Source organism: Schistocerca piceifrons, chromosome 2 (genome assembly GCF_021461385.2).
Source record: "Schistocerca piceifrons isolate TAMUIC-IGC-003096 chromosome 2, iqSchPice1.1, whole genome shotgun sequence".
NCBI classification, from domain to species: domain Eukaryota; kingdom Metazoa; phylum Arthropoda; class Insecta; order Orthoptera; family Acrididae; genus Schistocerca; species Schistocerca piceifrons.
The window spans coordinates 318,938,134-318,960,547 of NC_060139.1; positions in this window are offsets into that span (position 1 = coordinate 318,938,134).

The following is a 22,414-nucleotide window of genomic DNA, read 5'->3' on the forward strand; positions in this document are numbered from 1 at the left end:
TAGATCAGAATGTTTAATTTCATTGTGTGATCAATAAATTCTGCTCTTATTTCCAAAATACGTAACAGTGTTATGCAAAAGTTAATCAGCAGTTAACTAACGAAATTGACGTGCTAATAAGAAATATTTTGCGTAACGGAAACTATTTATTTAAGAACAATCTCAGTAGCAGAAACATTAACAGCAGGCTGTGGCAGACTGTGCATATGCTGTGCACAATTTGCTTTACGGATTTCACGATTAGATTTATTTCATGTTGCTAAATGTGATTCTGAATCTGAGCTCGAGTCAATGTTATTATGCCCATTCCTGCCTGACTGCCTCGCATTAATTATTGCGTAAAAACTTTTCCAAATTGATTACCAACCATACGATATTGGTCGCTCACACTGTGCGCCGGCGACCGTTTTCTATAACTATTGCAATCTAAACTAAAAAATTCTTGGGAACCGAAGTTATTTTCCGAGACGAAAGGGACACTGTAAACGCGTGACATCAATTATTCCAATTATTCGAAAGCGTATGTCCGTCACAATACTTCTATGAAATTAATAATGAAATACCAAAATCTTTCAGAAATACTAAAACAAACAAAAAGGCGTATACGGCTGGATGCGGTCCCACTTTTTCACACTTTCCTACTTTGATAAAAACACGCTCATCATAACGATTACACCACGATATACTGACGGAGCAGTAAACTTTATACGCTGCAACTTAAACTTCGGAAAAGCTATAATTGCCTGAATGTCATTATGAGGCGTTTAATAACACAAATCGTACCAAGAAAGTCGTGTTTTTGTCAATCTTTTCTGCCCGTGCCTTGAAACGGCATACTTTCAAAATACGCAATTTGACACTAAACGGCAACTCCCGAGCATCCCACATCTAACGCTAACGAAAGTCGATAGCAGTTCCTGCTGATTCGATTGTGGGTGTAACATCAAAATGGCGTTACGTGTGCATGAAGTCTTGTGAAACGACGTTTACTCTGCCACGTCGAATGGGGAGCCTCTTTTTTTTTCGTGAGCAAACTATGCAACTCGTATGCTCTCGGATGAACAGGCAGTTACCCGTCGAGCTGCCAGTAACAAATAATAGTCTGCATACTGCTAGTTTTGCAGGTGTTGGTAAAGGTAGGTCGACATATGATGCTTTGCTTGATTGCTGTTCGTAACACATTTTACTACCTAATCCTGTGTGCGCCCCCGGTAGCTGAGTGGTCACAGTCACAGAATGTCAATCCTCAGGGCCCGCGTTCGATTCCCGGCTGCGTCGAAGATTTCCTCCGCTCAGGGACTGGGTGTCGTGCTGCCCTAATCATCACCATTTCATCCCCATCGACCCGCAAGTTGCAGAAGTGGCGTCAAATCGAAAGACTTGCATCCGGCGAACGGTCTACCCGACTGGACGCCCTAGTCCCACGACATTACTTTACACAATCCTGTCGACTATAATGTTGTTTGGTAAGAACGATACACAGGATTTAGATACTTACTTAGATCACATGGATGTTTCGGCATACAGAATCTAATATTGAGTCAGCCTCGTGGCAGAACTGAATGCTTTAAGCAAAAAGCTAACACTGTTCAATTTGCGTCAGCACTTTTGCAAGTCAGTATTGACTGCCTAATGTTCATGTTAGTAGCTGTGTAGGCCCATGTTCGTTAGCTATGCATTATTATACACTGAAGCGCCAAAGAAACTGGTATAGGCATGCGTAATTAGATACAGTGATTGAAAGGTCTCTGCTGGATTCCTTTCATGTTTATTTCTTAAATATGTTGTCATTTACGGCATAAATTCCTCTTCTAAATTTACTGTGGTGTTTCTGACTATCTGGGAGGAGACTGAGTAGTGGAACGTGTTACTTTTACACATAAACAAGAACGATCTGTCACACTACTACACTTTAAAACACAGTTTATATGTAATTCATGTCACACAGTCTCATACGGAACCTACATCCGCTTTCTTTTATATACTGTACATGATAAGATACTGTCATCCGCCTTCCCTTCTGTGTGAGAGGATGAATGAGCAAAGGTATTTCTAGTTGCATGCTTGAGGGTAGCAGACAAGCCTGTCTGCTAGAGAACAGTAGGACCAACGTCGGAACAGGTAGCTACTCTTTCTAAAAGCAGAGAGGTTTCTATTCTTAGTATGGTCCTGTCCGTCCCTTGTCATGTTGGTATAGGAAGCTGCCCCTCTGGCCACTTCCGTTTGTATTTGTGAGCCACCCTCAGGAAGGGACCACGGCAGTCTGTCCGTGGCGAGCGTCTGAAGTGGTAAGATCTCCAGCTAAGCGCGTCTCTGCTAAGTCCGTAGGACAATGGATTTCTTAAGTTCAGCCTAACTGAAAATTTAATCACCTTTATTTCAGGTTTATCTCTAAAATATCTAATGTTATCTTAAATTGCAACGCAGTGTATTTCGAGTGTGAAGTTCAGAATATTTTCCAGTAGTTGCTTTGTCACTACTTTGTGAGTAAAGTGGAACCACGTGTTGATCAGTAACTCTAACTAAGATCATCAATCTTAAATGCGAATGTGCGTGAGATTATAACGTCTTGTCTTGACAATATTTTTCAATATAGCAACTTTTCTTTATGTTCAACCCACGTGGGGTGTACTTTGTGAGACCAGTACCACGTGCTTATACAATTGTTTGACCCATCAGGTTAACAGTAAGACGATAGTAACCAGTTCGAGGTTTTTCTTTTGTAAATTGCGTTTCGATGTAATTTATTTTAATTATCAAAATTATTGTGGAGTTACACTCTTTGTGTAAACCAAGTTGACCACGTGAAGCATGTGGTGTAATCATCAAAGCAGCCCTCAGCTATTCTTTTAGGGAAGATTTCACAGAGAGTTAGTATGAATTTAGTATACCAGTGTGTGGTAATTTGATGACGGGCAGGATTGCGCTATGAACGTAACTTCTTTGGGTGAAAATTGAATCGGTTGGTTGTGGTTAGTTTCCTCTTGCCTCGTTCTTTGTGTGTTATTTTATGAATGCAGTGTTGTATGCAGTCTCCCAATCTTGGCTCCATATTTGATGTGTTCCGTAAGATTACAAACTCACATTTTCACAATCCTAAATAGGGCACAATGACCAATGATAAAATAAATGTCTAAATATAAACTGATTTATTTCTTTTTATTTAAATTCTCTTTTCACTGGTTGTCGTATGATTATTAAAAGATTATAATTAATGTTAGTCTGGTTGGGAATTTGGTAAGTTAGACTGGATACCTGGTGAAACAGTTGCTCAGTAATGCAAGGTTAACTTCCCCAGACAGCTCACAGCTTTTAACCCGCTTTTATGGTATTGTCTATCAGTACCGCTTTCATAGCAAATTAAAGTAACAACGTTACAAGATGTGTAAACAAGCAGAATACGGCGCTGAGGTCGGGCCACGTCTTTATAAGACAACAAGCGTCTGTCGCAGTTGCTAGATCGGTTACTGCTGCTACAATGGCAGGTTATCAAGATTTAAGCGAGTTTGAACGTGGTATTTTAGTCGGCGCACGATCGATGAAACACAACATCTCCGAGGTAGCGATGAAGTGGGGATTTTTCCGTACTACCATTTCCCGAGGGTACCGTGAATCAGGAATCCGTTAAAACATCAAATTTACGACATCGGTGTGATCGGTAAGAGGTCCTGCAAGAACGGGACCAACGACGACTGAAGAGAATCGTTCAACATGGCAGAAGTGCAACCGTTCCGCCAATTGCTGCAGATTTCAATGCTGGGTCATCAACAAGTGTCAGCGTGGGAAGCATTCAACGAAACATCATCTAATTACAGAAACGTATGTACACCCACTTCGCTTGCACAAATTTTTGTCAGTTGACCACGATTTCGACTGCGCTAGGGTAATCTTCATCAGAATAAAAAGTTACGTGGACTACATGCAATCACACCATGGTTTAAAATGTCTGAGCGAAAGTGCTCTCGTCAAACAGAAATGTCATAGGAATAAAACGTAAAATGTAAAAGTATAACATAATTGTCAACCAGATAAAATTCTTCATGGAATATAATGACAACCGCAAGTCGCTTAGGGCTAAGAGCGGCATAATACAGCCGCTACCGACAGACTAAACGGCTAACACGCCGAGGCAGCCACGATGTGGGCACGAAAATAGATTAGCGCCATCTAGCCTAGTTGGCATTTTAGTTTTTATTCCTATGACGGTTCTGTTTGACGAGAGCACATTTATTCAGACGTTTTAAACCATGGTGTGATTACATGTATTCCATGTGACTTTCTATTCTGATGAAGATTGCCCTAGTGCAATCGAAACCGTGGTCAATTGACAAAATTTTATGGAATCGAAGTGGTTATACGTACGTTTCTTTAATTAAATAGCGTACGGTTGCTGGACCATAGCAAACGAAATATTTAAAATTTCACGAAACGTCATGGATATGGGCTTTCGGAACTAAAGCCCTACTCGTGTACGCTTGATGACTGCGCGACACAAAGCTTTACGCCTCGCCTGAGCCCGTCAACACCGACACTGGACTGTTGATGACTGGTCACATGAGGCTGGTTTCAAATTGTATCGAGTGGGTGGACGTGTATGGGTTTGGAGAGAACCTCACGAATCCATGGACGCTGCATGTCAGCAGGGGACTGTTCAAGCTGGTGGAGGCTTTGTAATGGTGTGGATCGTCTGCAGTTGGAGTGATATGAGACTCCTGATACGTCTAGATACGACTCTGACAGGTGACACGCACGTAAGTAACCTATCTGATCACCTGCGTCCATTCGTGTCCCTTGTGCATTCCGACGGACTTGGGCAATTGCAGTAGGTCAATGCAAAACCCCATACGTCCAGAATTGCCAAAGAGTGGCTCCAGGAACACTTCTGAGTTTAAACACTTTCGCTGACTATCAGACTCCCCAGACATAAACATTATTGAGCATATCTGGGATGTCTTGCAACGTGCTGTTCAATAGAGATCTCCACCCCCTCGTACGCTTGCGGATTTATGGAGAGCCCCGCAGGATTCATGGTGTCAGTTCCCTCCAGCACTACTTCAGACATTAGGCGAGTCCATGCCACGTCGTGTTGTTGCACTTCTGCGTACTCGCAGGGGCCCTTCACGATATTAGGCAGGGGAAACAGTTTCTTTGGCTCTTCAGCGTAAAAGCACGTGTATGTGTGTGTGAGTGTGTGCGTGCGTGTGTGTGTGTAACTATTTTTGTTGAACTTCACGAGTCAGATAACGTTTCTAAATTGTTTTCTAGGGTATGAAACTCATACATTGAAGGATTCAGGTATCAATCATCACTGCTTTGGGGAGCAGATCTCTTCTAATCAACCACACGGCAGGCATTCAACATTCATTAATCATTACTATATTCTGTGCTCAAGTGTGACATTTGCTTAATAAATAAATAGGTAGGAGAGCAAGCCGCAATACTGTAATTAGATGGTCACAAACACTTATTTGACAAACAGAAGTGTTTTTCACCACGGCTATAAATACTTAACTAACTTTTCTTTCAGAATGCTTGAACACTTTCTACTACCGCCAATTAAATAAAATAATAACGTAAGCAGTATCAGTAAAAAGGTCTTCAGGGTCGTTGCGAGGGTCATTCACCGGCCATGGTTGGGCTGTTAGCGGCGTAGTTGAAGCTATCTGAAGCCAGTTGGCAGTGTGTCTGACGGCAGCATGACCCGACTGGCGGCGCGTGTGTTTCGGTTGAGACCAGAACTGTACGTCCGCGTAGCGGTAGTGATGCTCAAGAGCCAAGTCCCTACAAGGCCACAATCGATGTCTCTGCTACAAAAGGGGCTCAGTATGGCACCCACCAGTGTCAAGAAGAGTCTGAAAGCGCAGGATTGCATTCTGCACATCAGAACGAAGCGTTTCCGTAGGTATGCAGGCTACCTCTCTTGATATGCTGCGCTTCAGATCAGCACATATACGAGTGTTCCCCTGGTAAACCTTGTCCTACTGGTAGCCCCACAACCAGAAATCACAGGGAGTGAGATCAGGTGATCGTGCCGGTCAAGCATCTGCAAACGATCAGCTGATGATTCGATCGTTTCCAAATGTGTTTCGGAGAAGCAGGTGAAGGAGGCTTTCCGCCAGTCGTTCTTCCCGCGAACCACACACGACTGTACCAGGAAAGGGAGGTAATGACATTGGCAGTAAAGTGCCCTCCGCCACACACCGTTGGGTGGCTTGCGGAGTATAAATGTAGATGTAGAACTTCACGAGCGATGCGCGGTGGGCCCCTATCTTGCATGAAAATTGAGTTCAATGCGTCTCTCTCCTGTAGGGTGGTTTTGACATGGCGAAGCATATCACAGTAACGCTAGCCAGTCACACTGCACGTCTTTGGTCCCTGAGCTCCAACCTTTTCAAAAAAGAATCGGCCACTGGTGAACGTAACAGTGAAGCCACACCACACGGCGACACGTTCACCGCACAGAGGAGCTTCATGCACATTGAATGGAGGTGAAGATCGGCTCACTCGGAAATTCTGTGTGTTCACCTGATCCGTCAGAGAAAAATGGGCTCCGTTTGGCCATAGGCTCATTCAGGACCAGCCCTCGTCGACTACAATCTTTGCGAGAAAGTGGAGAGCGTCGTTGTGCGTTCTGTGGTGCTAGCTGCTGTGCCATATGGATCTTGTACGGATACCATTTGAGGATGGTTCGAAGCACCTTCCGTACAATGGACCACGGGATGTTCAACTATAGTGACACAGCACTGGCGCTGCCTGACGATCGGGAATTGAGCGCAACGTTGCCTGCCGTAGCTAAAGCGATTTCATCAACCAGCTGTTTTACAACCGGTCACCGGCCTCTTGCCGGGACGACGTTCAGTTCTCCAGTTGATTGCAACTCCTTCATTATGGTCCACACAGCAGGAAGCGAAAGTGGGCCCTTCCGTGATCCTTTCAGCCGGTGATATTCTCTAAGTGCAGCTACAGCATTACTGTTGAAACTTCCTGGCATACTAAAACAGTGTGCCGCACCAAGACTCGAACTCGGGACCCTTTCCTTTCTCGGGCAAGTGCTCTCCCATCTGAGCCTCCCAAGCACGATTCACGACCCGTCCCCACAGCTTCAATTCTGCCAGTACCTCGCCTCCTACCTTCGATACTTCACAGAAACTCTTCTGCGAACCTTGCAGAACTAGCACTCGTGGAAGAAAGGATATTGCGGAGACATGGCTTAGGCACAGCCGGGGGATGTATCCAGAATGAGATTTTCACTCTGCAGCTGAGTGTGCGCTGAAATGAAACATCCTGGTGGATTAAAACTGTGTGCCGGACACAGGTCTCGAGTTCGAGTGTCGGTCCGGCACACAGTTTTAATCCGCCAGGAAGTTTCATATCAGCGCACACTCCGCTGCAGAGTGAAAATCTCATTCTGGAGCATTACTGTTGTTTTTATAATAGAGCTTCACCAACAATTCCCTTTTGCTTTTGTCCGAGCTCACGTTGCCCGCATCTCGTGGTCGTGCGGTAGCGTTCTCGCTTCCCACGCCCGGGTTCCCGGGTTCAATTCCCGGCGGGGTCAGGGATTTTCTCTGCCTCGTGATGGCTGGGTGTTGTGTGCTGTCCTTAGGTTTAGTTAGGTTTAAGTAGCTCTAAGTTCTAGGGGACTGATGACCATAGATGTTCAGTCCCATAGTGCTCAGAGCCATTTTTTTTTTCGAGCTCATGTTGACACGTCTACAAGTGCACTGCTACTGGTGAGGTGTGTGAGACCATGAATCACGATGACTAACCACGGCATCTGTTGGCCATAGTTGGAACTGGACGGTGGTGCTGTGTCACATGGAATCATGCACCCAATACTCTGAACATGAATGGTACCAAGTCTGGTACTCGTACAGTAATAAGTTTCCGTGTTATAACGTGTTAGATTGGGACAGTTTAATCATAATCACCTGGTTCTGTTTATCTGTTCTCCAAAGGTCAGTAAACGTAATAGTATTATGTCCAGTCATAGTAGAAATATCAGTATTCGTGTTGGTATTACTAACATAACTTAAGAAGTAGTAAAAGTAGTTTCTGAAGAAAAATCATAGTGGTGATAGTAGCAATAAGAACTTTTTATAACTGTAATAGTTATATTGTTTATTATTTTAGTAGTACATGGTCCAGTAACATTAAAGTGACCACCACCTATGTTCGACGTCAGCATTCAGCAACCACTCACAGACGGCAGGTGGCAGCATTAGCAGTGGATGGTATTGTAACGGCTCCATGTGAGCCGCTACATGGCTTGTTACAAGAGTCACATGCTCTAAACACACCTGGGTGCCCTTCCGACACGCAGAGAATTTTAATCCAGAATTATATTACCACTATTAGTACAGTCTGCAAATGTGAATGCGGGTTGTCTGCTGACGTATGCGTGGGCTGTCTGCTGTGGATTCTCTGAACGTGGAGATGGAGTTTATCCAACCATTGTGTCAAGTACAGTGCGACTGCACGGGACCAGAGAGACATAAGTTCCCTGCGCGTTAGCAGGCCCCGTTAGGTTGGCAAATAGCCGCTGTGCAGACACTCTGAGCCCTTCCGGCCACCGTGTGTGGACCCCTGACGAGGTGAGACGGTTAGACAACCCCTGCTGAGACTCTGGTGAGTATAGACGCTCTGCGTGATGGTTCCTATAGCCATCTTAGTTAGGGCAGATAGTGAGGTTGCATGAAATTGCTATTTTTCTTTTGGTATCACTGATGACGGGCCAGCATTGCATATAACCGTACCATTAAGTAAAGGGAGTGATCAAGGAGCTATTTTCATGATTTTATTAAATAAAATGTTGTTGTTATGTAAAATTCTTTTTCTCACAGCAACGTCTTATTTCCGTTAGCATTCCAGTTAAGTTATTCAAACTTTCAACTTAAAGTTAACCAATAATTAGAAATTTTGTATTGATATTTGCTAATGTAAACGCTCGTAGGCGTCTTTGACAAAAGACACGGGTGCCATTTCTAAGTCGAGGATACCTGTCAAGGCTTTGCGGAAAGCAAGTATCATGCAATATATATGAAGCGTGTCGGGGGGACGCGCAAAACAGTACAGTGTATGCAGAATGGGAGAGATTTATCTGACGTCCAAAAGCCATGATCATCGGCTCACAAGCCAAAGGTGGAAACATTTCCGAAACGGCTAATTCTGTAAACTGTTCCCGTGCAGTCGTGGTTAAAGCGTACCGTGCATGGCGAAATGGCGTTCTGCAAAATAGGCATGGAGGCAGCTGTGGAGCACCATGGTCAATAGATGACAGGGGTGAACGACGGTGCAAAGACGCGCACTACGGGCGAATAGACGTGCAACTGTTGAGAGTCTGGTCCCCAGATGAATCAAGGGACTACCAAGAATGTATCCTCAAGGACCATTCAGCTGAAGTTGCTGCGTAGGGACCCCGTGAGGCACGTGTCTGATTCATGTATCCACGCTAACTGCTGGAACTTGTAGGCCAATACCGCAACTGGACGGCTAATCAGTCGCGACATGTGGCCTATTCAGATGAACCACGTTTTACACTCCTCTGGACAGACTGACGTTGGCATGTACGGCGTGAAACGTCTGAAAGTGAACACCCTGCAACTATCGTCAGAGGAGTGCAAGTCGGAGGGCATTCCCAGGGTGATCTCGTCATTCTGGACGGCAAAATGGTTCAACACAAGTATGCATCTATCCTTGATAACCATGTCCACCCCTAAACGCAGTCTGGTTCTCCTCGGCTCAATGGCATCGACCAGCGGGACAATGCAACGTGTCACATTGCTCGCAGTGCGCGTACCTGGTTCGAAGAGTACCAGATCGAGTTTACCTTACTCGAATGCCCACAAAACTCCCTGGATTTAAACCTAATCCAAAATATGTGGACCCCTCGATGGAGCTGTTCGCGCCATTGGTCCTCAACCGAGATACCTATCACAGTTGGCAACGATGCTGGAGTCAGGATGGCTCCACATCCCTGTCGGTACCTTCCATCTGTTGCCCACGGTGCTCCAGAGTTACCTCGATGCCGGTTTTGGTTTGCGCCATTTCGCCATGCGAGGTACGCTTTAATCACGGCGTCATGGGGACAGTTTACAGACATAGCTGTTTCGGAAATGTTTTCAACCTCGGCTTGAGAGTCAATGACCATGCCCTTTAGGCATCAGATAAATCTCTCTCTTTCTGCATTACGACGACTGCACTGTTTTGCGCCTCCCACCGACAAGCTTCATATACCATCCACTGCTAGTAATACTACATACCGTCTGAGTGGTCGGTGCACGCAGAGATCGAACATAGGTGGTGGTCACATTAATATTACTGGACGATGTACCACTACAATAATAAACAACATAACTATTAGAGTTATAAAAAGTCCTTATTACTACTACCACCATTTTCATTTTTCTTCAGCATCTACTACTACTATTACAACTCCTTAAGTTATCTTAGTACTGTCCGCCCCCGGTAGCTGAGTGGCCTCCCGACCACGTGGAAGTCCACTTCCCCTGACTCGGCTCCAACCCGAACAATTTGTTTGGGCGAGTCGGTCTGTGTACAATTTTTGAACAGAGATGTTAAATGCATCTTTTCAAAACAAAAAAAAAACAAAAATAAAAAAAATTCCTGCCGCGCCGGATTAGCCGAGTGGTCTAGGCGCTGCAGTCATGGACTGTGCGGCTGGTCCCGGCGGATGTTCGAGTCCTCCCTCGGGCATGTGTGTATGTGTGTGTGTGTGTGTGTGTGTGGGTGTGTGTGTGTGTGTATGTGTGTGTTTGTCCTTAGGATAATTTAGGTTAAGTAGTGTGTAAGCTTATGGACTGATGACCTTAGCAGTTAAGTCACATAAGATTTCACACACATTTTAGCCGGCACGGTAGCTCAGCGTGTTCGGTCAGAGGGTCAGCAGCCCTCTGTAATAAAAAAACTGAGTTAATCGATCAACAACGAACTTAAAACGGATATCTTACGACGTCCGCCCCGAGCAGATGCAACGAACGAAAGCGAACAAAATGAGATTCAAGAAAAAAAAAAAAGTGGTCAGCGCGACAGAATGTCAATCCTAAGGGCCCGGGTTCGATTCCCGGCTGGGTCGGAGATTTTCTCCGCTCAGGGACTGGGTGTTGTATTGTCCTCATCATTATCATTTCATCCCCATCGACGCGCAAGTCACCGAAGTGGCGTCAAATCGAAAGACTTGCAACCGGCTAACGGTCTACCCGACGGGAGGCCCTAGTCACACGACATTTTTATATCTTAATAATACTAATACGAATACTGATATTTCTACTACGATTAAATACACTCCTGGAAATGGAAAAAAGAACACATTGACACCGGTGTGTCAGACCCACCATACTTGCTCCGGACACTGCGAGAGGGCTGTACAAGCAATGATCACACGCACGGCACAGCGGACACACCAGGAGCCGCGGTGTTGGCCGTCGAATGGCGCTAGCTGCGCAGCATTTGTGCACCGCCGCCGTCAGTGTCAGCCAGTTTTCCGTGGCATACGGAGCTCCATCGCAGTCTTTAACACTGGTAGCATGCCGCGACAGCGTGGACGTGAATCGTATGTGCAGTTGACGGACTTGAGCGAGGGCGTATAGTGGGCATGCGGGAGGCCGGGTGGACGTACCGCCGAATTGCTCAACACCTGGAGCGTGAGGTCTCCACAGTACATTGATGTTGTCGCCAGTGGTCGGCGGAAGGTGCACGTGCCCGTCGACCTGGGACCGGACCGCAGCGACGCACGGATGCACGCCAAGACCGTAGGATCCTACGCAGTGCCGTAGGGGACCGCACCACCACTTCCCAGCAAATTAGGGACACTGTTGCTCCTGGGGTATCGGCGAGGACCATTCGCAACCGTCTCCATGAAGCTGGGCTACGGTCCCGCACACCGTTAGGCCGTCTTCCGCTCACGCCCCAACATCGTGCAGCCCGCCTCCAGTGGTGTCGGGACAGGCGTGAATGGAGGGACGAATGTAGACGTGTCGTCTTCAGCAATGAGAGTCGCTTCTGCCTTGGTGCCAATGATGGTCGTATGCGTGTTTGGCGCCGTGCAGGTGAGCGCCACAATCAGGACTGCATACGACCGAGGCACACAGGGCCAACACCCGGCATCATGGTGTGGGGAGCGATCTCCTACACTGGCCGTACACCACTGGTGATCGTCAAGGGGACACTGAATAGTGCACGGTACATCCAAACCGTCATCGAACCCATCGTTCTACCATTCCTAGACCGGCAAGGGAACTTGCTGTTCCAACAGGACAATGCACGTCCGCATGTATCCCGTGCCACCCAACGTGCTCTAGAAGGTGTAAGTCAACTACCCTGGCCAGCAAGATCTCCGGATCTGTCCCCCATTGAGCATGTTTGGGACTGGATGAAGCGTCGTCTCACGCGGTCTGCACGTCCAGCACTAAGGCTGGTCCAACTGAGGCGCCAGGTGGAAATGGCATGGCAAGCCGTTCCACAGGACTACATCCAGCATCTCTACGATCGTCTCCATGGGAGAATAGCAGCCTGCATTGCAGCGAAAGGTGGATATAAACTGTACTCGTGGCGACATTGTGCATGCTCTGTTGCCTGTGTCTATGTGCCTGTGGTTCTGTCAGTGTGATCATGTGATGTATCTGACCCCAGGAATGTGTCAATAAAGTTTCCCCTTCCTGGGACAATGAATTCACGGTGTTCTTATTTCAATTTCCAGGAGTGTAGTTTCTCTCTCGTTGTGTACCAGGTCGGCCCACCAAACTTGCTGATAACAGACAGCAGACTTGACTTTCCTCAAGTGCCTCACAGTGGTCCGCGGTGCAAAAGGTGATTATTCAGGCTTTTGGCAGGTGGTCACGTTACTGTTCCTAGACAGCGTAGTATGCGCTGCTGTAATAGTACTAGTAACAGTAGGTATGAAGTTCAGCGTAAAATTAATCAATATATGAAATTTAAAATTTTCCCAGGAGAACTAAATATTCAAAAAGATTTCGGGCTTGCAGCCGGTCGTCGTTATCTTCCATCCACGATATTTCGGCTGGACTTTCAAAGAGAATGGATATTCTAACCCGCAAATTAGCAAGGCACTTGCAGTTAAGCCAAAGAATCAGAGAGTGGAGAAAGAAGAGAGCACGCCTACTAAATCTTTAGCTTTTCTTCCCTTTGTTGGTAACATTTCCTTCAAAATTGCGAGAATCCTCCACGGTTTCGAAGTGAAATCTACTCTGTAGGAATCAGCATGTTTTTAGAAAAAGACGGTCGTGTGAAACCCAGCTCGCGCTATTCGTCCACGAGACTCAGAGGGCCATAGACACGGGTTCACAGGTAGATGCCGTGTTTCTTGACTTCCGCAAGGCGTTCGATACAGTTCCTCACAGTCGTTTAATGAACACAGTAAGGGCATATGGTCTATCAGACCAATTGTGTGATTGGATTGAAGAGTTCCTAGATAACAAAACGCAGCATGTCATTCTCAATGGAGAGAAGTCTTCCGAAGTAAGAGTGACTTCAGGTGCGCCGCAGGGGAGTGTCATAGGACCGTTGCTATTCACAATGTATATAAATGAACTTGTGGATGACATCGGAAGCTCACTGAGGCTTTTTGCAGATGATACTGTGGTGTATCGAGAGGTTGTAACATTGGAAAATTGTACTGAAATGCAGGAGGATCTGCAGCGACTTGACGCATGGTGCAGGGAATGGCAATTGAATCTCAATGTAGACAAGTGTAATATGCTGCGAATACACAGAAAGATAGATCCCTTATCATTTAGCTACAAAATAGCAGGTCAGCAACTGGAAGCAGTTAATTCCATAAATTATCTGGGAGTGCGCATTAGGAGTGATTTAAAATGGAACGATCATATAAAGTTCATCGTTGGTAAGGCAGATGCCAGACTGAGATTCATTGGAAGAATCCTAAGGAAATGCAATCCGAAAACAAAGGAAGTAGGTTACAGTACGCTTGTTCGCCCACTGCTTGAATACTGCTCAGCAGTGTGGGATCCGTACCAGATAGGGTTGATAGAAGAGATAGAGAAGATCCAACGGGGAGCAGCGCGCTTCGTTACAGGATCATTTAGTAATCGCGAAAGCGTTACGGAGATGATAGATAAACTCCAGTGGAAGACTCTGCAGGAGAGACGCTCAGTAGCTCGGTACGGGCTTTTGTTAAAGTTTCGAGAACGTACCTTCACCGAAGAGTCAAGCAGTATATTGCTCCCTCCTACGTATATCTCGCGAAGAGACCGTGAGGATAAAATCAGAGAGATTAGAGCCCACACAGAAGCATACCGACAATCCTTCTTTCCACGAACAATACGAGACTGTAATAGAAGGTAAAACCGATAGAGGTACTCAAGGTACCCTCCGCCACACACCGTCAGGTGGCTTGCGGAGTATGGATGTAGACGTAGATGTAGAAAGTGATTTTCGGTCCGCCATCGAAGATTTCCGACCTGCTGGGATCAGTGATAGACGATCTGGTATTGCGGAAGACGAGAATTTATAACATACCTTGTCAGTGTGGCATGTCATATATAGGACAAACATTGCGAACAGTGGAAGAACGTCGCATGAACATCAACGCTGTACTCGCCTTTTGCAACCTAGCAAGTCTCCAATTGCTGAGTATTGTATTTCCACTGGACACCCAATGGAGTATGACAAGACAACAATTTTGGCCACAGCAACATCCTTCATAAAAGAATCAGTGGAAATTCGCATGACAGACAGTCTTATGAACCGTGACAATGGCTACCAGCTAGATAATGCGTGGAATCCCGTCATCTTTAAGATCTGCTCTAGACGAAGACGCCAGAGTACTCCGATGGCCGCGGCAATTGACAACGCCGACGACAGCTGAGATCTGCAGTTCCACCAGCGAGGGCGTTGCCGGCGAGCGGTGTGGTTCGTCTGTCAATATGATTTCGACGCATATGTGGAATACTCGCTGCACGCTATGTATTGCGGAACGGAGGGCGTCTTCGTCAGTCTTCGAGGGCTCACCTGAGGATGGTTGGCAGTTGTCCAGTCGAAATATCGTGGATGGAAGCTAACGACGACCGGCTGAAAGCCCGAAATCTTTTTGAATATTTAGTCATGGTAATTTGCAAAAACGAGATAAGGGAAAGATGTATAAATAAATTCTTACGAAGATTCACAAATGAGTTCTACATGTAACGCTCCGCAGTTGTCATCAAGAAAGTGGGCGAATATAAATAAATAAAAATAAAGTGAATCATCCAGATCTCTCACTGCAGTCCAATCTCTGTCCTAGCGCTCTGCAGAGCTCTCTCCCTGGCCATGACCGCGTACCTCACTGCGCAGCTCATGATCCTCTTCTGACCTTTCAAATTATTTTGTAACATATTCCTAAACTGTTGTCTGCCGCCCGCAATTCTCACTGTGGGAAGACCGTAACACATCCTCCAAAAAACTGATTCTTACGAGGCATTACTTCGCTTGGTAAGTTGCGTCTCCATTGGTGTTGTCGTCTCATGTACTCTGAATGTGTCTATTTGTCATCTCTGCCTTTATATTTGCAAACTTGTGCTTGCACTTAAGCCTGAAACTATGGATATGCGTCCGCCACCGGTCCGATGCACATTCAGACCTACAACAGAGGCTGGGCGAAGAGCGTGTGGCGTCAGTCACCTGCAACCACAAATTGCACAAGCGTTGGCCAGTTTGTCACCGAGCAGCTATGTTATGTGGGAGGCAGGATAGAAGTCTCGTCTGACCGATATATTGCAGTGGCTTACCACTGCGCCACCTACACCGGTAGTCCTTTTTCAGAGAACTAATTATTGACACTGGAATTTTAAAAACGAAGCTAATTTGCAGAGAACTGTTGAGAAACAAGTCATGCAAAACAAGCATGCCCTAGAGAGGAAATATACAGGAGCACCAACTGCAATTTCGTTGAAGGTCCGCAGTCTAGTAATCAGAGAGAAACGAAAAGCAGAATGACAAGTGTCATTCAAATGAAGTCAGAGATTCTGCCGAAATTAGGCTGCTACTGGTAAGCATTGGCGCGAGAGAGGCCATTGTTTCAGAAGATAAAACAATACTACATTGAAGCGCCAAAGAAACTGGTACTGGCATCCGTATTCAAATACAGAGATATGCTGCGGTCAACTCCGGTATAAGAATACAAGCGTCTGGCGCAGTTGTTAGTCCGGTTACTGCTGCGACAGTGGCAGCTTACCAAGATTTAAGTGAGTTTGAACGTGGTGTTATAGTCGGCGCACGATCGATGGGACAAAGCATCTCCGAGGTAGCGATGAAATGGGAATTTCCCCGTATGACCATTTCACGAGTGTACGTGAATATCAGGAATCCGGTAACACATCAAATCTCCGACATAGCTGTGGAAAGAAAAACATCCTGCAACAGCGGGACGAACGACTGAAGAGAATCGTTAAAGCGACAGAAGTGCAAGCCTTCCGCAGATTGCTGCAGATTTCAATGCTGGGCCATCAACAAGTGCCAGCGTGCCAACCACTCAACGAAACATCATCGATGTGGACTTTCGGAGCCGAAGGCCCACTCGTGTACCCTTAATGATTCTAAGAAATAAAGATTTACGCCTCGCCTGGGCCTATCAACACCGAAATTGGACTATTTATGACTGGAAACGTGTTGCCTGGTCGGACGAGTCTCGTTCAAATTGTATCGAGTGGGAGGACGTGTAGAGGTTTGGAGACAGCCTCATGAATCCATGGACCCTGCATGCCAGCAGGGGAGCTGTTCAAGCTGGTGCAGGCTCTGTAATGGTGTGGAGCGTGTGCAGTTGGAGTGATATGGGCCCCTGATGCGTCTAGATACGACTCTAACAGCTAACACGTACGTAAGCATCTTGTCTGATCACCTGCATCCATTCATGTCCATTGTGCATTCCGACGGACTTAAGCAATTTCATCAGGACAATGCGACATCCCAGACGTTCAGAATTGGTACAGAGTGGTTTCAGGAACACTCTTCTGAGTTTAAACACTTCCACTGGCCACCAAACTCCCCAGACTGAACATTATTGAGCATATCTGAGATGTCTTGCACCGAGCTGTTCAGAAGTGATCTCCACCCCCTTGTACTCTTACTGATTCATGGACAGTCTTGCAGGATTCATGGTGTCAATTCCCCCCAGCAATACTTCAGACATTATCCCAGTCCATGCCAAGCCGTGTTGCAGCATCTCTGCGTGCTCGCGGGGTCCCCACACGATATTACGCAGTTGTGCCAGTTTCTTTAGCCCTTCAGTGTATAACACTCCTTGTATTCAGCAGTGGTCGCTAAAGAAAATAACTACTCGTACACAGCGTTTGCTCGGTGGCGTCCACATTGCGCGATTGCAATAGAAAAGAGAAAGCCAACCGTGTCTTCTTTGGCTGTACAAACAGCTACGATTAAATCCACTACTGTACCTGGGCCAGAACAACGAAGCGACTGACAGGTAGCTGTTAGGGGAATAGCCATCAGAGCAACAACCGATCAGAGCACCGAGATTGGCCAGACCTCCTGTCCTGAGCACAGTTGTCATATCGTTCTGCTACGTCCGCGGCCGACCTACAGTCAGCTGCGAACTACTTCATTGCGATCTGTAACGTAACTGTTGTGATATGTTCTTATGTGCTTCGTTTCTCGGTGCAGTACATTTCCTTTACAGAAAGTGTGAAATCACAGGTGAAATTACTTAGGAAAGTGACGCGACTATTATGATCCTACGAACCAAAGATAATACTGCACTTTAACGGGGAACGTATGAACATAGTAAGGGACACCACAACTGCTGCTAAGGGAGCCATATTGCGCTTGCGTGTAACGGTGAATCGATAACATCCTTTCCGTTCCAAGCTAAAATCTCAATCACTTTGTTATTCTGGTCCAGGGACACAACTTCTGCTCAACACAGACTCTACTTTGTCTACTTCTGTAGCAGTGCCGCTTTGTCTAGAACATACTGCTTGTTATTTTCATTTTCAACTGAAGCACAGGTCCTCTCTCAATTATAGATATATAAAATGTATGTTCCTGCAATAAACCTTTGGAAACATATACGCAGGCTACATATTTTAATATATAAGACATGTAATAGTGAAACTTTGCTAGCTAATAGAAAAGTTATATTTATGGCTTATCGGCTTCAGAATACCGCCACAGAATCTGGATTTGCAGTAACATAAACAAGACCCAAGGTCAGAATGGGGAAATGGAGATGGAAAGAGGTGTGAGGTGGAGGGGGGGGGGGGGACGGACACAGAGAGCGGAGAAAAGGAGATGGACAGAAAGAGGAGGTAGAAGGAGGTGGAGACAGGGGAGGCGGAGAAGTTGGAGAAAGAAAGGGAAGGGCAGGTGGCAGACAGCGAGAGGGGAAGTGAGAGGGGACACGTAGAGACGGAGAGAGAGAGGGGCAGATGGTAATGGACAACGAGGGGGGGAGGAGGATGGAACGGACAAAGGGGAGAAGTAGCTGGTCAAAAACAGGAGGAGAAGGATATTAGGACGTATATACAGTTCCAATATATATTTGGTAATTTTACGTTCAACCAAACATAGCCACAGTAATGCGTGGCCAGTTACAGCTAATATTGCATTATATATGTGTGTATAGGTGTGTGTGTGTGTGTGTGTGTGTGTGTGCGACCATTCGAATCAGATAATGCTAGGAACTTTACTTATCAAAACTAGACATGATTGTCTCAATGGGAATTCCGCTATCGTTCATTAAATAAAATATGGCGTTTCAGTCTTCGATCGCTGTTCTTTATTTTCAATTACCGGTTTCGGGCCCATCTTCAGATCTGTTAGGCAAAGTTAAAAATATAATTAATAAAAGAGATACAGTTAGTGATAGAAATATCTTAGTTTACAAAAAGAAATTTTGGAACGTATTAAATGCCAACATACCATATATTGTAGTAACAGAGCAACTTGTCCGTACAGAACACTCGGTTCGCTGTCATAAGTAAAGTAAACTTTAATCTGTTAAAACCTTATATCGCAGTTTTTAAGAGTAACCTGATTGGTAACAGTAAAAAGTGCCCTCTACGTATAACAATTGTGCATCTGTTATTATTTCACCGTATATATTAATGGCGAATATTCTTTTTAATAAAACAATTTTTAAGGTAATAACATATGAATAATCTTTTTTGAGTGGACCATGAAACGAAAAATTTACACTAATTTAAAATTTCTTTATAAAGAAACATAAAATATAATTAAAATATAGATATTCTTTCGAAAATGTGCGTTTCCTTTTCTTTGTTTTGTTAGTTATATTTTTAACGTTGTCTAACAGATCTGAAGATGGGCAGCTAGCCCGAAACCGGTATTTGAAAATAAAGAATAGCGATCGAAGACTGAAACGCCATATTTTATTTAGGAACTTTATTTATTTATTTATTTTTTTGGAGATATAAGCATGATGCTCTGGTACACGTTCAAATTCCCAAGATTCCCATGTCACAGTACTATAGCACGCCAGTAGTGGAGCCAAAAGAGTGTGGCTCAGCCCATTCTCAAAGTGTAGTATCGTCCGTTAATTCGATTTCGGCAGCAGCGCAAATATTGCAGCAGTGTCAGGCGGATCCGGACGGCCAGAGATGTTAACTGGATCGGTCTGACCAAGCTGCGATATTTCCGCTGCTGTCGAAAACGAATTAACGCACGATACTACACTTTAACCATGGGCTGAGCCACGTTGTCTTGGCTCCTGTAGTGGCACGTTACGGTACGGTGACGCAGGGATTTCAGTTTGTGCCACGACTGGAGAACTGCACCTGCAGACAAACGAATGACTACCGATCGTGTGTTGATGGATGAGTCCCTACTCAGACGACCAATAAAAAAATTATTAATAATTTCTTTTTGTACAGCCGTATCCCAACCGGATGGCTTGCAGTCTACGGCTCTACGCAGTCGCAAAGGAAGCTTAGCGACGCAACAGTTGCGCGACAAAATCGTCTCCGTATGGGAGCCTTCTGTCCCGGGCCTTTACCTGTGCGACTGTGGGACCGGTACGTGCGCGCAGCCTCAGGGAGTTCCGCTTGCGCCGGCCAGTCTGGTAGGGGAGGCAACCTGCTGGTGGGGGTCACGGTGGGTGAGCGTCATGGCGGGGGAGGGGGGGGGGGAGGGGAAGGCTGGGCGCCAGGCGCCAGCCGGCAGCGGCAAGGCGCGGAGGCGGACTAGCTGCCGCTGCCGGTGCCGCTGCTGCTGGCCTTGGTGAACACCGCGCTCTCGAGTCCTCGCCGCCTACCTGCTGCCGCTCTCCGTATCAAACCAACCACACACACTCCACAGGTTTACCAAGGACACGGCCCAACGCAGTGGTTTACAGCACTTCTTTGCTCCCCGGTGCCCTTAATGTGTCTGTATTTGGGGGTAATAAACTACTGGCCATTAAAATTGCTACATCACGAAGATCACGTGCTACAGACGCCAATTTTACGGACAGGAAGAAGATGCTGTGATATGCAAATGATTAGCTTTTCAGAGCATTCACACAAAGCTGGGGCCGGTGGCGACACCTACAACGTGCTGACATGAGGAAAGTTTCCAACCGATTTCTCATACACAAACAGCAGTTGACCGGCGTTGCCTGGTAAAACGTTGTTGTGATGCCTCGTGTAAGGAGGAGAAATGCGTACCATCACGTTTCCGACTTTGATAAAGGTCGGAGCGAAGCCTATCGCGATTGCGGTTCATCGTGTCGCGACATTGCTGCTCGCGTTGGTCGAGATCCAATGACTGTTAGCACAATATGGAATCGGTGGGTTCAGGAGGGTAATACGGAACGCCGTGCTTCATCCCAAGGGCCTCGTATCACTAGCAGTCGAGATGACAGGCATCTTATCCGCATGGCTGTAACGGATCGTGCAGCCACGTCTCGATCCTGAGTCAACAGATGGGGACGTTCGCAAGACAACAACCATCTGCGCGAACAGTTCGACGACGTTTGCAGCAGCATGGACTATCAGCTCGGAGAGCATGGCTGCGGTTACCCTTGACGCTGCATCACAGACAGGAGCACGAGCGATGGTGTACTCAACGACGCACCTGGGTGCACGAATGGCAAAACGTCATTTTTTCGGTGAAGTTCAGGTTCTGTTTACAGCATCATGATGGTCGCATCCGTGTTTGGCGACATCGCGGTGAACGCACATTGGAAGCGTGTATTCGTCATTGCCATACTGGCGTATCATCCAGCGTGATGGTATGGGGTGCCATTCGTTACATGTCTCGGTCACCTCTTGTTCGCATTGATGACACTTTGAACAGTGGACGTTACATTTAAGATGTGTTACGGCCCGTGGCTCTACCCTTCATTCGGTGCCTGCAAAACCCTACATTCCAGCAGGGTAATGCACGACCGCATGTTGCAAGTCCTGTACGGGCCTTTCTGGATACAGAAAATATTCGACTGCTGCCCTGGCCAGGTCATTCTCTAGATCTCTCACCAATTGAAAGCGTCTGGTCAATGGTTGCCGACCAACTGGCTCGTCACAATACGCCAGTCACTACTCTTGATGAACTGTGGTATCGTGTTGATGCTGCATGGGCAGCAGTACCTGTACACGCCATCCAAGCTCTGTTTGACTCAATGCCCAGGCGTATCAGGGCCGTTATTAAGGCCAGAGGTGGTTGTTCTGGGTACTGATTTCTCAGGATCTATGCACCCAAATTGCGTGAAAATGTAATCACATGTCAGTCCCAGTATAATATATTTGTCCATTGAATACCCGTTTATCATCTGCATTTCTTCTTGGTGTAGCAATTTTAATGGTCAGTAGTGTATCAAACGGTCCACTGCCTAACGCATACAGTCACGATACTCCAGCTCATTTTTGGTAAATTCTGCCACAGCAACGCGTCAAACGGGCACTAGGCTACATTCTTGAATAAACCATCAAATGAATGCGAGCAGCACATACATTGAGGTGACAAAAGTCGTCGGATACCTCCCAATATCGTGTCGGACCTCCTTTTGCTCGACGCGGCATGAACTCAACAATTCGTTGGAACTCCATTCCGGAAATACTGATCCATGTTGCCCTAATAGCCGTCCATAATTGCGAAAGCGTTGCCGGTGCAGGATGTTGCGCACGACCCGACCTCTCGTTTATGTTCCACAAATGTTGGAAAACATTCATGTCGGGCGGTCTGGATGGCGAAATTATTGCACGAATAGTCCAGAATGTTCTTCAAACTAGACGCGAACAGTTGTGGCCCAGTGACATGGTGCATTGTCATGAAGTCCATGAATGGCAGGAGATGGTCTCCAAGTAGCCGAACATAACCATTTCCACTGAACGGAATGGACAGTATCTTGAAAGGAGGATATAAGATGAATATCAACAAAAGCAAAACGAGGATAATGGAATGTAGTCGAATTAAATCGGGGGATGCTGAG